This window comes from Manis pentadactyla, chromosome 5 (assembly GCF_030020395.1).
Source record: "Manis pentadactyla isolate mManPen7 chromosome 5, mManPen7.hap1, whole genome shotgun sequence".
In the NCBI taxonomy this organism is placed as follows: domain Eukaryota; kingdom Metazoa; phylum Chordata; class Mammalia; order Pholidota; family Manidae; genus Manis; species Manis pentadactyla.
The window spans coordinates 96222168-96240917 of NC_080023.1; the positions used below are offsets into that span (position 1 = coordinate 96222168).

The 18750-nt window shown below is 38.1% G+C and overlaps 1 protein-coding gene across 19 annotated transcripts in view; it reads right to left on the reverse strand.

Moving 5' to 3' along the window:
* The window catches only part of CAMK2D (calcium/calmodulin dependent protein kinase II delta), a 315792-nt gene that overhangs the window by 187712 nt on the left and 109330 nt on the right, over positions 1–18750 (reverse strand). The window lies entirely within an intron of this gene.

Here is an 18750-nt window from a genome sequence, read left to right on the forward strand (position 1 = left end):
TCCACTCAAAGGCTACATCACCACGGTTGCTACATTTACTTAGTTCTCTTAAGAAGGCTACTTTCAAAGGACATAATTAAAATTGCCTAACAGAAAACAGTGTCAATGTAGGGAGGGGGGGAAAAAGGAGCACTGCTACAGGACAGCAAGTCACATACCAGCAGTCAACAGCTCCAAACAATGTCATTTGTAAATCAATTAAAAGCTGTGTTCATAGAAATCTGGCACTCATTCAGTTTTTCAAACATAATCAAATTACACTTCCAGTGGGAATTAATGTCACAGTACATTTGATCATTACTACAACTGTCATTTCCAGCAGGATAAACAAAATAATCTGGGTCTCCATAGCTGTCATTGAGAGACAGTATAAAGGTGGGTGGGGGCTCTGCAGGCAGAAAGACTGGTGGGCGGGCCCAGCGTGGCTGCTCGCTGGATAACTGCAGAAGGTGCTTAGTACATCCTCCCTGTTTACTCTGTTTACTTCCTTTGTAAAAATGAACAATAATGTACCTAACTCAGAGGGTTACTATGAGTATTAAGATAACGTATACAGAGCATTTAGCAGCATGCCTGGCATGTGATGTACATGCAATAAAATTTCAGTTGTTATAATTTCAAGAATTAGGTTAAAAAGTGTACAATCACTTAACAGTTGGAAAGGGCAGGGGGCTGTAAGCATTTTATTAGAAATACTTCTGGAGAAAGTCTTTGCTTTCAAAAATAGGGCAGAAAGCACAGTCTGACCTACGGTGGAGTCCCACGGAAACAAAAAATCTTTTGCCAGCCTTCCAGAGTGTTGACGACACAGCTGCCTTCAAGATTTCTCTGTTCTTCTCTTTTCTGATCCTTTGTAAGCTGTCTATATCTTCATTTTCATATAGTGGGGAATAGGCAGTTTCAATCAGGGCTGTGTCCACTGCTAGCTTCTAATGTTTTTATTGAGGTTGGTCTGACAAATTAGAAAAGGGGTCCACTTAATAAAGAGCCTGATATTCATCTAAGGAAGAACTCTTTCCAAAAGAAGAGAGCTGGACAATTGATACTGAATCAGTGACAAAATGGACATTACAGTATATTTTATGTCTCTTTGGTGGGGAGAGAAAAATTGGTAAGTAAAACACATACTGTTAGTGAGAGGAGGAATAAACCAGCAACATCAAGTACAACAGGACACTAAGTCCAATAGGGCAGTCGTAGCTTCAAGTAATACCATTTGTAAATCAATTAAAAGCTGCATTCACAGAGATGAGATACACATTCAATGTTTGACCCCCTCAAAATTCTACATGACACTGAGGTACAATTAGCACTACATTGCTAGGCTTCTATGCATTAATTTAACAAATATTTAAGCACCGATTTGCACTAGGAAACTTTCTAGGTATTAAGGAATCAACAGCAAACAAAACAGTTTCTGACTTCACCTCCCCTGTCTGGGAAGGCAGCCAAGGCATTCTCCACACATCTGCCCAGAGCAAGGAAGCATTAAGGATTGGAACGTACAGGATCTTCCGAAGTTTAGAAGGCCAGACTCTCCTCTATACAACACATATGTGTCTGGCCCTATAATGTCCTCATATAATGACACACTGTATTGGGCTCTGAGAAATCAGAGCAAGAAAGAAACAGATATCCTGTCCTTATAGGAGTTTATCAACAAAACTGAGGGAGTCACAATCACTTGGCAATGGTGGGACAAGCAAATATTTATATAAATATATAATTATGCAGGAGGAGAAAGCACTTTCTGATAGATTTTTCAAGTCTGTCATGTGAGAAAGAACTAATCAAAATCAGGGTCTTTCCTTTGATAATCACTTATACTTCCTTTTGGTGAATAAGGTTGTCCAAATGCATACAAATCTAAGCTCAAACATTTCTGAATATAGATTAGATTCTCAATCCAATTTAGTTGGTATGAATATTGTCATAACAAATGAACTAGTTATTAGTAAGAACACAATAGAAGGTAAGTTCCCTTTAAACTCTAAAAGTTTATGATTTACATAGGGAATTGTATTGTAATGGGCACTGCAATAGGTCCTTTACATGTAGAATTTATAAACTTCATAGCAACATAAAGTAGTCTTATTTTGTTTTACAGATAGTGTTCTCAGAAAAAAGAAGAAAAAGTAACTTGTTTCTGCAAATGTAAGTAGTAAAATGGAAGATCTGAGACTCCAAATTGATCTATTATACTCAAAAACCAGTACTTTCAAACCAGCCTTCAAAAATTTGTTAATACATTAAATATTTGTATTTAACCTCTGAAGGAAAATAGAGTGGATATAATGTGAATCAGAGAGTGGAAAAATGAGAATATAAATCTACTGTCCTTATGCTTTCTAGTTAGTATCTTTTTGGTTTTTATAGGTAATTTGCATTTATGGTTTATCTGTTAAGTTTAGAATTTATCCAGAAAGAATGGCCAAAGTGGGAAGGGACATCTTCAGCTAATGTGATGCATGTTGGACTGATGTCTGCTGCTAGGGAGCTGTGCAGCCATGATTGTTAAGGCTGGTACCCATCCTGACGAGCTGGTACTCAGACCATACTAGTTGTTAAATATTTTAAATATCATTCCTGGTTGCATGCTGTAAACTCCTGATTGTCCATTTCAAGCCCTGACTTCCAACTGAACTTTAGACTCATATGCAATAATTTACTTGACATCTGTTGGAGGTCTAGTTGGCATTTTTAAATTTATATGCCAATAACGAATTCTCTCATCTTCCTTCACAACACAGCCCCACCCTGAGCTATTCCCATCTCTGCCTGAGGCAACTCCATCCTTCCAATTTGTCAGGATTTATCCTTGACTCCCCTCTGTCTGTGACAAGCAGTCCACCATATACTCAGTTCTACGTCCTGAATCTGACCACGGTGTTCCATCTGCACTGCAGCTACCCAGATTCAAGCCACTGATTCCACTGAACGCCTCCTAACGGGTCACCTAGCTTCTGCTTTTGCCCTTGCAGTCCTCCAGCAACACAAATTCAGATTGAGCCTCTTCAGACAGAAGTCAGATCAGCTCACTTCTCTCCTCAGAACTTTCCAAACCCTTCCCATCTTGAGCTGCCATAATGAACTATCACAGGCTTGAGTGGCTCAAACAGCTGACATTCATTTCTCACAGTTGCGGTGGCTGGGGAGTCCTAGATCAAGGTGCTGGTGGGCTGGTTTCTGGTGAGAGTTCTCTTCCTGGCTTGTACCTTCCCACTGTGCCCTAACATGAAGGGTGCTTAGGGGTGGATGTGGGGGGAGGGGCAGGTCTCTCCTCTTCTTATAAGAGCATTAAACTCAACATGAGGGCCCTCCCTCTCATGAGCTCCTATAAACCTAATTACCTCACAATTAGGCAAACATAATTACATAATTGCCACCTCAAACACTATTCCATTGGGAGTTAGGGGTTCAACATATGAATCTGAGGGAGACACAAACATTCTGTCCATAATACCACCACACAAGGAGGGTAAGTGAAGGTCTTCATCACAACTCAGAGACCCCGGTCACCTCTCTGGTGGCATCACCCACAACCTCCTTTCCCCTCTCTCTGCACCGCATCATGCCACACTGGCCTGTGTCCAGCACCCTCCCTGAAAGGCTCTTCCCTCAGGAGTCTGCAAAGTCTGGTCCCTCACTTTCTTCCGGCATGGCTCACTTACCACAATTTGCTCATCCCCAACTCCTGCCCCCAGAGTAGAAGCAGTCTAAGGGCAAGGGATTTTGTCAGCTTTATTCACTGCTGTATCTCCAATGTGTCAGAAGAGTATAGCATGATAAATATTCAACAAATATTTGCTAAGTGGATGAATGAATGAATGAATTCATAGGCCTGATTTCATAGCCCAAGCATAATTCTAAATCAGCAATGATTCTTCTACAATTCTTGAAATAGTTCTAGATCCAAAAATGTAGCATATCGTCAGTGGTTTGTGATGTTTCTCAAAAAGAACCCAAAATATATTAAGTGGAATAAGAAGGTTGAGTGAGAGTAAAGTATAAAAGGGAGTTATTTAAAGTCCCATTAGCAAGTTTCAAAAACATGTGAGCCCTTATCTTTCTGCTGTTGGTTTCATTTGTGTTTGGTTACAGAAACTCTCATTGAAGAAGCTAAATGCTTTCTTTTGTTCTGTTTTGGGCACATAATCAACAATCCTTAGCAGCAAATAAACAATTGAACTATTCAGGAGATTGCCTTGAAGTCAATTATCTATAAATTTAGTATGGTATAAAACATGGATGCAAATTGCCACAAAATATTTATCAAGTAAAATATAAAGTGAATTTTTTTCCAGAAACTACAAAAGTATAAGTTCTTTTCTATGTGGGTTGGTTACTAGACTTACTGTGTAGACCTAGGCTGCATGGAAAAACCAGAGTTGAAATGTTGTTGAAATAATAATATATTCTAAATCCTCAGGCAAGGACTCCAAGTCTCTGAACTGGTTCTCTAGGGTCTACAACAGTTTGTGGACCAAAAGCAAGAAAGAATAGCAACCATTTCCTTGCCCACCTTTAACTGGATATATAGCTCTCCATCCTCCCTAACCCAAATCTGCTTTTATGCAAGCACTCTTAGTGCCTCCTGATTTGTAGCTGAAGAGCCAGACCCACCAGTGTCTCTTCTAATTTCTGAATCCTGTAAGCAGACTGTATGTGCTAGTAGTGTACTAAAATAATTCTGTATTACATTTCGTTTGGCATAGTATAAAGAAACAAATTCAGATGAAGGGAAGCCTGATTCGAAAGATGAGGTTGAAAACTATGGAGCTGAACAGAAACAGAGAAAACAGTTCTGATTAGAAAGACAGGGGTGTGTGTGTGTGAGAGAGAGAGAAAAAAAAACCGAGAGAGAGAGAGAGAGAGTGCCAGAGAGACACAGAGACAGAAAAGAGAGAGAGTGGATATGAGAGCAAGAGTTGAGAACCATGGTGTGTGAAGCAAACTGAGGTAGGTACTTGGAGAATGTGGCCTGAGGATGGGAGAACTAGGCAGAAAGTATATTCTGTTCTAAGATGTGCTTCCTACAGGGGTATCTCCCTACCGAAAGGTTAGGTACTTACACAGTGCAGAATACAATGTTCTCCCAGTTCTGCCAGGTGTGCATTTAGGAGAACAGCTTGGAGTAGGAGGTGGATAGGAGGCAATCTGATCAGTGTATGACCTTAGCAAAAAGGGATTTAAGAAAATAGAGGAATTTCACCCTCACTAAGCAGATAGATACCTGCTTCTAAAAAAAGTAAACTCATTCTGGCTATGCTCTCATCCAGCTTTTGTTCAAGCAACTCTAGAGAAAGTACTCCTCAAATATCCCCCAAATATGCCCCCAAATCAACCTTGATTCAGCCAAATAGGCAAGGCACTATTCCAAGAAATGCAGAGACAATCCTAAATGCCCTGTTAGGAGGAGAACTGTGGTAAAGGCAGAGCTTCCCATGTGAAGTAAAAAGTAACTACTTCTTTCCCTTCCTAGGTGGCTAACAGCTTAGCCTTATTGGGAATCAGAAAAAAGAAAAAAATATATATATATATGCATAGCAAATTGTGAAAACAACTCGAACAGGCATGATTATTATGCCTAGTTTGTGCTAGATATAATGCCTACTTGTGTCCTACACCCTGAAGATAAAATGTGAATGAAGTCCCTAAAGCCACGGAGATCTGTTTTGGGGGAAATAGGAATATGTAAATGGGTCATGTGGTAGCAGAGCAACTGCTGGCCTGAACTGGGCCTCCATGCAAATTAGCAAAAGGTAGCCTTGTAGCAGCCCCCATAAGCCCCTTCACATAGGCACCTTGCACACTCCATGACCTTCCCTGGACTACTAACTAGGGGGTATTAAGGAAGACCAACGGCTGATATCAGAGAGTAGAGAACAATTAAGAAAACTTAAATGTATGATTTTGTAAAGTTGGTAATTTAGAATTTAACATGAGAAACTAGGGAACCACCAAAAGATTTAAGGAGAGGAGTGACAGAACCAATTTGCGTTCTTAGAAGACCCCTTTCTCAGCAGCAAAGGGAAGAACTGAGAAGAGGAAAGGTTTATTAAAGCCTGACCTATGGTATGTGGGTAAAGAGAAGGCAACAGACTTAGTTATTAAGGAAGTAAGAGTAATTGTTAAGTGATTATATTAGTTGGCAAAGGGAAGAGAGGTGGACAGGGTCACACTAGATTTCTGGCTTAGGCAAGACTATCAGGTAAGGCAGGAAAGACAAGCACAGTGGCAACTTTGGGTGGGGCAGGGGTGGAAACGACGTCCATTTTATGCATGGTATTACTATTAAGGTACCAGTACCGCATTCAAGGGAATATTCCAGTAGGTAGTGGGAAAGTGTCTAAAGAGAAAGGCTTAACTGTAAAAAATAGGTTTGGGAATAAACAGTATATTCATGAAAGGCCTTGGGTAGATTTAAGAGATAGACAAAGGAAAAGGAACTCAGGAAGGAGATTGAGTTGTTAGAGATAAAGAAGAAATCTAGAAAACATAAGTGTTACAAAAGCCAATGCAGGTGACTCACATTTTCAACTGCAGCGAGGTAACTAGACCAGAACCTAAAAGTTCTACTGAACTCAGAAATCAGAGACCATCAGTAATCATGAGGAGAGCACTTCTGTTGGACACATGATCAGGAACCTGAATGCAGAGGCTGAGGGAATGGAAGCAGTGTGCTTCTTTTTAAAATAATGTTCACTGAGAAAGGAATGAGCAGAAATTATTTAAATGGCTGATTGTTAGTAATTTTTAAAATGTAGAAGGTTGATGTACCCAGCACTATCCCCTGAACTGACTCATTTCAACTTCTACAGTTTGGAGGCAATATTGTTCCCTCCTTAAATCTTGTCCTTTGAGATATTCAAATCTGTTCAATATCCTGCAGAAAACATTTCACAGCGTGAGCCCCTGTCCTCTCTGTGTATCTAATTTGGGCATTTAATTGCATGCTCCTTTTAACTATTGAGTATTTTCATGTGTACACATCCTAACTTCCCACACAAATAGGAAGCCCCTTACATGTCAACAATATTTTATACCATATTGGTCACATTCTAGTGCTCTATTTAAATAGAAAGTAATGCAGCTGCACAGAGCTCTCACAGCTTTGAGCTGAGGAGGAAGTGAAGAACAGAATGCTTGTATAGTAGAAATGTGGACTTTGGAATCAAACAGTGTATTTGAATCCTGGTTCCACCCTCCATAAACTAAGTCATCTCAGGCAAATTAATTAATCTCTCTGAGACTTGGCTTCTTCAGCCATGTGCTGAAGGTGCTCAATATTTATTGCATTGAGTTGAAAAATGGAAATAATATTAATACCCACACAGTAGCTATTGGTATCATTAAATAATTACAGTAAGCGTTTGGACACAATAGGTTTCAGTTTGCAAAATGAACATGGGGTAAGGTTAAAAATATATGAAATAAGAGACACACAATTTAAAATTAAGAACAAGAAAAAGAGAACATTACAGCAGTATTATAAAAATCATCTAAAAATAGATCTATAACCAAATTATGTGTGTGTGTATGTGTGCATGTATCAGGAATTATTTCTATATAACTCAAGGATTGGAAATTAATCAAAATACCTAATAAATGAATTCATAAAAGTGAAAATCTTTCTCAGAAGACCAGTTATATTTATTCAGCCTATATCCACTCAAATACACGCTTAAAAATGTAATGTTCCAGTGGAAAGAGATAATCTGATCTTCCAGGATATTAGAGGCAAGCAGGATAGAAAAGTCAACAAGGGCAGACACATTAGCGTGGAGAGACAGAAGCAGGGGTCAGCATGGAAAGTCAGAGGATGGAAGGTCCAGGACAGAAGTGACTCTCAGAGGTTGAGGTCACATACAGGGCTGTCTGCAGAGCCACGCAAGGGGCTCATGAGCTCAGATTTCAGGTGTGCACAACAAATGGTCTGGGACGCAGGAAGAGCAAGTCAAAAAACCATAGCCAAGTCAGTATTCTGTCACTGGCAGTAGGACAGGATCTGGGACTGGGTTAATGGTCTTTTGAGGCCAGGGAATTCAGATAAGCTGTTTGCACAAAGTAAGAATTGTTCACCATTGCTGGCAGCTCATGGTCTACATTTATAGAGAAAAAGTAAATGAGAGTGGGTCAGTATCTCCAGGCTTCACAGGAGAAACTAGCAGTCTTTCCTTCCACTGACCATCTTGATAACCTGCTGGAATGGCTCTGTGCCTAGATGTGATTTGTTCACTTCCCTCACCTGGGGAAGTTTCTGTTATGGACTGAGGGCCAACATGTTCAGAGTACACTGTCCGCTCTCTGAGTACTATCAGACTCCTCATCAGAGCTCACATTACACTGCCCCATTCTGATTAAACCAGGCAGAGTATTTAAGGGGATTGGGTCAGCTTTACAAGTGCAAATAGCTCTAAAGGACAAAGTGAATTTCCATAGAAGAAATTTGCAAATGAAGATGACTATATGTTCTCTTCCGTATTCTCATAGAAAGGGTCCTCTATTACATCAAAATTAGTCTATTCTAGTTTATACCCATTATTGTCAGAATGGTTCTGTGTTATTAAGAAAGCCAAGCTCTCAACCAAGGTCATTCATAAGAGGTGCAGACCCTGGTTGACTCAGGGTGTTTTGGGAAGGATGTGGGAAAGATTAGGTTCAAAAAGAAGAACACCTCAATAATATCAGAATAAACATAAAAAAATAACATCCCATCAAATTCATAATTTAGAGAGCAGTAAATCTATAAATGAAGACAGATCTAGCCTAGGTTTTAGATAAGCCAAAAGTTTAAAAGTAGGAGAAAATGTCAAGTGTCAAAATTATCCTAGAAATGGCAAGTGTAAATTCAGAGGCAATCTGAAACAGACAATTATCAAGTAACAAAAAATAAAGTTTTGAGTTATATCAACTCAAGTTCTCAGCCAAATCCAACATCACAGGTTACGTAGGTGGGCAGCTGGCTGAGAGCAGAAAGAGAGGGCAGCAACTACCTAGAACCTCACTTATGAAAGCCTATGGCTACTTTGTGCAACAACAGCGAAGCGGAATAGTCAGACAAGGAAAATAAAGCCTAACTACTTACTACTGAGTGCTTTACAGGAAAAGTTTGCCAGTCCTTGCTCCAGAACAGGGACCTCAGGGGCCTTTAAAGGAGTCAATGGGGATAGGACAAGACTATTAAGAAGCAGGAGGGAGAGAGACAACCAACCCTCTTTCTTTTCCTCAGTCATTTGGTAATCTCATCTAAAAAGTAGGCTCTTGCTTTGAAGAGTGAAGTCGTCAAACTAAGGGCTATCCCATAAATGTCTAGAATTAGGCCCATGAACCAGATCGGAGAATTATCTGGCAAGGGGGGAAATCAGGGACATTTACTAGTGGTACGATTCTGCTCCCTGGAGGATCACTGAAATGTTCCCTAGGAAGGTGGGGAAGCAGCCTGCAATTTTCAGTGTCTGCCAGATAGAAAGACAGTGAGATCTAGGTGCTCCTAACAAAAATGCCTCAGATTCTCCAAGCTGCATGAGAAATACACCAGAGAACACCAACAGGGGTCTGGGCCAAGATTCCAGCCAGCAGGATGGGCATTCCAAACTAAGTGATAGAGATTGTTGAAGAACAGGCAGTGAAAAGAGGTGCGCTGACTCACATGGTTTACTGACCTGCCAAGTCAGGGAGAAGCCGTCTGTTTGCGCTCCTGTTTTACAGTCTTTGTTCAGGTGTGGTCTTGCCCGAGGCCACCGATACTCATTTCAGCCAGAGGGAAAACAAAGTTCTACAGATGAATTCTCTGCTTCAATAAAAGAGCTATTTCATAAGTTGAAATTTATGTTTTTCTTCTAATCATATTCATAGGGGTGTTTGTTCCCTTAAGATTATCTAAATTTAATAAAAATACACATACCTGTGCATTGTTAGTCCCGGCAACATTTACTTATTGGACACAGACTCTATGCCAGACCCTACTTTAGGGACAGAGGATATGATAGTTAATGAGCAAAGTTCCTGCCTTCATGGGGTTTTACATGCTAGTGGGTATAAATAAAACAAGTTCATACACAGTATCATGACAAGTGCTACAGAGAAAAACCAAAGCAAAGAAGGTTGATAGGAAGGATGAGGAGGGCATGGGGGAGGGCGTGGGGGAGGGAGGTGCCCTTTCACCCAGAGCTGCCAGGGCAAGGCTTCTGCATTAGGTGATGGGTGAGCAGAGGCCTGAAGGAAGTGACCCAGCAGCCCTGCTGGGGAGGAACAGTGCCCTCGAACAGACACAGGGTTCATTTATTGTCTCAAAAAATAGTATCTAGTTCATGGAAAACCTCAGGAGAGTGTCACATCTTTTTTCTTCCATTTTAGATTACTGAAACAGGGAAAATACAGATTTACAGAACTAATTATATTTTAATGACAGTAGGCTTTAGTAACCTGGTGAAAAATCTAAGTGGTCATATTTGACCCTGAATTAGATTTCAGTAATCTAATGCTGATACTTCCTCCCTGGAGTAAGTACTAAAGATAAATAGTAAAGTTATGTAATGTCTCTAGGAAAGGATCTCAGTCCACTGTTATCTTAACTAATCTTCATAAAATTTTGTGATTCTTTTCTCTACTTATAAAACAACAGTGTGACCAATCTAGAGTTATGCAGCTACCAGGTGCAATATAATGTAAGGCTGAAGAGTATAAATTGAGATACCCAAATACACAGGTTTGAATCCCAGCTATATATACCACGTGCTAGCTGTCTGACCTTTCTCTTTGGGCTTTAGATTCCTTGTCTGTAAAATGGAGACAAGAATGGCACTTATTTCCTCTGAAGAAAAGGTTGACTGCATGGAAAGCACTTGGACCAGTGCCTTCTAACAGTTAGCAGCTTTGTAAATTCTAGTGACAAAGTTCACTGGAATTCCAACCGTTAGGAATTTTCACTAGAAAATTCCAATATTTTCTTTTGTTCAGCCCATCTTCAAATCTTAACACAATAGCTTACTGCATGTAAGTTTGTTTTTATTACCAAAGCTATCAGTAGAAAGGGAAAAGAACAATGATTTTGAAGTGATTAAAATGCTCCTCAGCTCTTTTGGCTATATGAGCTGTTCTTGCCTAGGGTGAGGTAAGAGAGTGGAGAAGGGATTTTGTGTAACTCAAGCCCCAATAAAACAAAGAAACGAAAAAAAAGTGCTGGTAAAGTTTGGAATTTTTTTTCAAGTTTCAGTTTAGGGCATAATTCTAAGTGCAAGAAACTATTATAAATTTCCAATATTGTTAGAAAATTCTACCCCAAACATAGCAAAGAAAGGACAAGACTGAAACAGGTTTAGTAGAACAAATCAAGGATATATTTGAATAAATACTATACACTGATAGATCAAAGTATGCTATCCAGTATATCTAAAACACAAACTGGCCTTCATTTGTAACAAAAGGACTATTTTTCCCTGTAGTTTTATATGAATTCCAACTACTTCTAATATAACATAGGGAAGTGGCTGTTTCATTGATACATGGTAAAAACATTTACAAAGGAACCAGTAACAAATCTCAGATCCAAACTCATCAAGTAAAAGATAACTTAAAATAATATCTTGAATCTATAATTTTTATATCCATATTTTATCTTTCTACTAGTTTACTTAAAAAGACGAATTTAACTTTTAGTAAAAAGTTATAAAGAATACATCACTAACACCATATTAAAGGAACAAAAGAAAAAGCTAGAGTATATAATGACAAATTTTGAAAATATTTACTGGGGAAAAAAAATCTCTGCTACTTCTCACATTTGTTAAAAGAGGGTAATCAATTCTGCAGGGAATAAGATACTCTAAGAAGTAATTTAACCTTCACACCAAATAATCAAGACAAAGAAATGTGATTTAATCAAATAAAAGGTGAATATTAAACAAGATTACTTTGCTTTTTACTACTGAATACTGTTAAATTACCTTTCACCTGTTGGAAAGTCACTAAAGAAGTTGTTTAGCAAAAAAAATTACTTATTGTTGTTTAATTTACAAACTTTTATAAATATTAGGCATAACTGACAATAATGGGGCAGGTCCTAGAGAAAAGCTGTAAGTATCACCTTTGAAATGTTGAATTTCTTGCAAGTTTGAAACAGACTTTTCACTCTCACTCATTAAGACTGTCAACTTTGTTTCCTCAGCACATCAATTAACCTCTACACTATCTCTGTTCTTCCCCATGTGACTCTTTCTTTCAAAGGGTTCAAAACTGGAATATTGTAGCAATAGACATTTAAGGAAACTTAATCGTTTGATAAATAATTAAGGGAAATTTTCAAGATCAATATTTATTGAATTTAAACTTACATAATGTGATTGGATTGGTTCCTATGAATTCTAGGATCCTGTAAGAGGACTCAATACAGAGTAGAAGAGAAAGGTAAAATTTTGTTTAAAAGCAATGAACAAACAAAAATGACTACTCATTTTGTCTTGTAAAATTAAAGGGATGATATTTGACTGAAGGCGTTTTTGCAAGATTAGGGAGATCTAAGATCAAAGTTAAAATATTGCTTTTACATATGACACCATACTTCCAAAGACAGGGAAAAGAGGATAAAGTACATGCAAAATGAATAAGCAGGTTGTGCATTTCCCCTCCCTTCGGAGATCTGTGTATAACCTTGAGCATATTACTTCCCTATTGAAACCTCCAATCTTTATTGCAGAATCTAGTTTGGGTTTAGATAATTCCTCAAGGTTCTTCTAGTTTTACGTTTTAGGAAAAGGAAATTATATAAATCCTAGATCTCATAAATTAACACTCAAAGGCATGGGAAACCTGCTTATAAATAAGGTAAAGGCTTTATTTAGTCTAATCTCTACCGTTTAGCATATATAATTTTGTGCTGCTATATATGTCAAACTATAAAACTTGTTCAAACAGAGCATCTTTCTGAAATATAATGGTTCCATATCAGGGTTACTATGAAATCTAGGTAGGTATTACCTACACTGTCCAAAACTTACAAAGTTTTCTTTTCTTGTATTGGTATTAGAAGTTTTTAACTTAATGTTTGTTCTACATGAGGGGAGGATTGCTTTGAACCAAATACAACTTCAAAATTATCATTGAAAGGGAGCACAGATACCAACACCTTTTCAATCTTGCTGCTGCTCTAAGTCAGGTTCCCTAAGTATCAGTACCTCTTTACACAGAGTGTATCAAGAATTTAAGTGTGGCAATGTCATGAAAGAATTGTGACTTCAGATAAGTCATATAAATTTTAAAAAGTTGGCTTTCCTCAATAATTAAAACAAAAGAAATTAAGAGTTTATATTAGAGTTCATATAAGATCTCTGTTACATTATGATTTTCTGATCATTTATATATAATACATATTGCATGTAATATATATAAATACTTTATATATTACATATATATATATAAATAAAATATATAAAGGTTTCTGAAACATGTTTTCCCAATGTTGAGTATGTTGAGATACATACTAAACATTAAGAAATGATTAAAGAGGTAGTATTTGTTAAGTAATGCCCCATAATAATTTATACAACTGTTAATTTACATTAAATAGCTTCCAAAGTTTATTAACTCCTCACCAAAACTGTAAGATGCATCATCTAACTCTAATAATTCTCAGAGGTAAATAAAACGGTAAATATTTTCTCTGCTTTACAAAGAAAGTTAATGAACTTAAGAGATTCAGCAGTTCACATAAAAGACCAGGGTCAGAAGCCCACTGTGTCTATAGAATTTTCCATTAATAGTATGTTTATAATTTTCTATTATATCTTATAATAATGTGTGAATGCATGTGTTTATGTGTTTTCAGGTAATGGCTGAAATTGGAAGGAGGCAATCATTAAGATGTGATCTCAGGAAGGCTAGCTAACTCACCATACCAGGAGTCCCAGGGTACTAATACAGACTAGATTAAAAAAAAAAAGCCCTTCCATTGGCTCTCCAGATACTGGGATTCACTAAGCCTTATCAGTAAAGGATTACCTTACAAAGGCAGGGTGATGATCTACAGATAGAAATGTTCCTTTACCCTTTCAAAAAACTGTCTTGCTCTTTCTAAAGTCCAAACAAAGTATAAGTTCAGGTCTTTACAGAATGGACTAGCCCAGCAATAAAATTCATCATCCTGCAAACTGCAAAGCTGTCTCAAATACTGATCTCCTCACAAATAAAAGATCACAAGTGGTTATCTTCCCACCTGGGCCATCAGATGAGTCAGATCAAAGCTCTTGGTATTTTCTCTTTCCCTTTCTACATCTTTTCAGACTCATATAGTTGGATCAAATGAGTATATTGCCCATCTTTCTAGTTCTCCTTACTGTTTTGAATTATTTGAACTTGAATTTATAGTTTAATAAATTCCTCAATACTAATACTTATCAAAGATCAAGCACAAAAAAATGGTAATATAAAATAATTTTGAGAACAATGTGGCTATTACCTCAAATAATTTATTTCACTACATTTTATTTATTTTTCCCTTAGTAGAATAAGTTGATATACAGCTCAAACTATTTGGTTTACCACAAATTTGTTTATACCTCAAGAGATAATAAGCCCATTTTATTAAAACAAAAGACAAACATAATGATAAAAGATAAACTAATGAACAGAAGCTTGAAGTAAGATGTTCTCTCTGAACTGCTTCAACACCTGAATGTTAATTCAGAGTTAGCTATAATCTTTCCAGTTTGGCATTCAAACAAAATTGTCTGGCTAGCTGCTCTGAAGGCAGAGCAAAAAGGCGGCTCCTTAGGAAACTGCCTGCTCCACAAATTTGTTGAGCCGAAAGATGCATAATGCTTCTTCATGGACTAGGTGGACCACACAGGAGAGAGAGCCAGTCTGGAGCTCTTTAAATTCTTACCCAAGAATATGGAGCCACAGGGAAATAGGGTGATAAACTCTCCTCTAATGACCTAAAGGAGAACTATCATCCCTGATTTGCTCCTATGACCACAATCCTTTTTACACACAGCAGACAGAAGTCAGATTGTGACACACACTTGCATAAAATCCTGCCATTGGCTTCCCACTGCTGTTAGAATGAAATCCAATTGTTCTGACCTGGTCCACAAAGCCCCAGGTGATCAGACAGCTACTCCCTTCTGACTCATCGCGGGTCAACTCCCTGTAACTCCCAGCAGGCTACATGCTGATCCTCTGACTCTACCCCTCATAAGGGAAGCTCCCTCTACCTGTAATCCTTTCTCCCCAAGCCATTTCATGATGATTTTTTCCTGTTATTTACATATATGTGACCTCTACAGACATATCTTGCCTGACAAGCCACTCTAGAGTAATGATAGACTGTCTCCTTGACCAAACTTCAGACAGGCTTCTCTGTCCTCTTTTTGAGGCCTTGTCCTTGGACCTTATCTTCAAACTGCCTAAACTAGTCTTAGCAAAGAATCAAAAATCCTACCAAGTACTCCCCTCACCTTTGATACATGATCAGCCTCAATATCTGATCAAGTTCTTCATCCCCCACCCTTGATGTTTCAGTCCTTCACCTGACTTTAACATGAATTTTATTGGCCAAATTTAGTAAGAAGCCCCCTACCCTTGATATCTTTTCTTAGCAGTTTTCCATTCACTGACCCTCATTCTGCTCCTAGGCTATAAAAATTGTTTTGCTGTATTCTGAACTGGGCACAGCTTTTTCCCCATTGCACTAATATTGAATAAAATCTATTGTCTTTAACTAATGTCTGATTCTGTTTCTCTTTGACAGTGGCCACTCTGTAACTCCGGGAGGGAAAAATATATTCCCAGCATGGGGCAAATTACCTTTGAAACCAAAAATAGTCAAAGGGAGAATTAAAGTGGGAGAAACCCATTTATCGCTTACAAGCAGTCATCCACTTCTGCTCACCCGTGTCTCTCACAACCTGGCTGCAAAAAGGGGCCCCCCTAAACCTCTCCAATCCAGCTATACCCTTGCTTCCCCTTGTAATCACCTATTGATATGGAAATAGCTACTTCTCTCCTCCCCTTAGAAACACCTATTGATACGGAGATGAACTAAGGCCAGGTGAGAGATTTTGGAAATATTGCAATTTTACCCACAACCCAATTCCCTGGTATCAAACTACTCTATTTAATTATCTGCATAGAACTAATCCTCATGGCATTATTATGATGGCCTATTTGTTTATGGCATATCTACTTACACTAGGATGCAAGTCTCTGGGAAAACAGGGCATTGTCTTTCTTGAACACAGCTTAACATCATGTTAACACCAGTGTGTTAAGCCTAGAACATGGCCTGGCAATAGCTACATACACAATAAATTTTGTTGAGATAATTTTTAAGGTTATCTAAAGGAGTATGAAAATGTGCACAAGAGAATACTTGAATGTTAACATACACATCAGATTTATTATCAAATGACAGAAATGAATAAATATTAAAAATTGTCTCCCCTCATTTCTCCTTCATATAGCCCTGTTTTTCAAATTTTCCACTTTGTATTACTCTGAAAATCAGAAAAACTTAAGAAAAAAACACTTTAGAAAAAAAGTGAGCTGGCTAAAAATGTGTTTCTTTGGGAGAAAGCTTTCACTTGCTGTAAATTCTCAGATTATTGATTCTGTGCTGAGAGAAAAATCACATAAAAACAAATGAAAAGAGCAAATTTTCATGGGGAAAAAATGGTCAAAAATAGTATTTCCTCCCTTGAAGTTCTAAAACCTGAGAGATTTTAAGAAAACCTAGCAAATAACAAAATGGAGGAAGGGGAAGAAGAGGATAAGAGTCTCATAGTGCTTAGGTACAGCATTATCTGCTTTAAAGAAATCAAGATCAAATGCTGTTCTCCCTGCATCACCTGAACCGGCAGTGAATAAGTGCAAGTAATCTCTGTGGAACTGTTCATTACGTGCAGCAATCTCAACAGGAACGGCAGCATTCTACGCCCAACGCTGCCCACCCCTTGCTAGCGTGCTCTCAGATGTCCACACACGTCAGGTTTACAACACCCCTCGGTTTGCTGCTACTTACTTATTTATGGCAGTTACTGTTGTTGTTTGATCATTTTTCTTTACATAAGCAAGATTACATGAAATGGAGATCCATCTATTAAGGTTAGATAAAATGAAAAATCAATCATTCTCATTTCCCAAGTTGGAAAAAAAGCTTTGGTGGAATCCATGCTGGGCAAGCTCCTGCCTCTGGGCCTTTATACAGGCTGTTTGTTTCCTCTGCTTAGGATGCTTTTTTCTCCAGAGAGCCAAATAACTTGTTAATTTCTGTTTTTTACATCTTTATTCAAATTTCATTCTTAATAAAGTCATCCTGACCAATGTTTAAAAACGAAATCCCTAGCATTCCCAATTTCCTTTCCCTGCTTTCTTTTCTCCTTAGTAATTATCACAATCTAACATCCCATATTTTCTTTATGGTCTGACCACCCCAAAAATGCAAGCACCATGAGGGCAGGAACACAGTCTTCTGTGTTTCTACTGTATTCTTAGAAAATTAATTTGTTGAGTGAATGAATGATATGTAAGTAAACTTGCCACTGCTAAGACTTTTTGAGTGTCTTAGAAGTTTATCTATACTTCATACCCTGAAGTATAAGATCGCTAGAAATCTCTCTTGTGGCTAGAAATGGGTTCCAGAGTTAAAGAACCTGGAATTTCCACAGCTGCTGTTGTACTCCTAAAATCCTGAGAGATGGAAGACAACCTCAAGTGAGGCAACCAGGGAGTCACGATGTTGGCTGCTATGGGCCTCTCAGAAAGTTGCATGTTATGTCAGCGTGTGTTGATGGTGCCATCCAAGTCTGAACTTCAGAACTTTCCCCAGTGTACAATTTCACTTTTCCTGGCAAAATTATTCTGCATGGGGTGTCAAAATGAAAGCTGTTCTTGTTTTAGTTTGGGTGTCTTTAGAATGTTTGACTTTGGTCTCTTAGAGGAAGTGGAAGCAACTAGTTTCATTAATACAAATTGAGTTTCACAGAAAGACCTAATTAAAAACAAAACAAGTAACTCTCCCTCACAAGAATAACAAGTTCACTAATCAGAGACTTCATTCTATCTTAAACCTGAGCAAGAAAAGTGAACTATATAAAGAACTTTTAACAGTAGTGAGTCATACTGTAGAATTTCTCTTGAGCCAGTATTATGGGCTGAATTATGTCCCTTCAAACTTCATATGGAAGCCCTAACTCCAAGTACATCAGAATGTGGCTCTTAATTAGAGAGTCTTTAAAAGGATAATTAAGTTAAAATGAAGTCATTAGGGTGGACCCTAATCCAACATGAGTGGTGTCCTTATAAAAAGAAGGAATTACAACAGAAACATCATACCGAGGGAAGACCATGTCAAGGCACAGGGAGAAAAGACAGATCCCTACAGGCCACAGAGAGACGTCTCAGAAAAAAAAACAACCCTGCCAACACCTTGATCTCAGGTTTGTTGTTCCAGAATTGTGAGAAAATAAATTTCTCTGTTTAAGCCACCCAGACTGTTGTAGTTGTTACAGCAGCCTAGCAAAATAATATAAACAACCAAGAAATGCCACAGACTTTTATCAGGACAAATACTGTAAAGAGGTAGATTGACATTTCAGAGTTGTTTTGTTCTTTCTCCAAACCATAAGGTTCCTTTTAGACAGCCGCTGGTTTGTTAATGCTTCAGATTTACTTGGTAGTTGTCTATTCATTTACTTAAGAACCCAAGAAGTAGCCACAAATGCAGGATACTAAAAACTTCAAGTCAAGAATGTA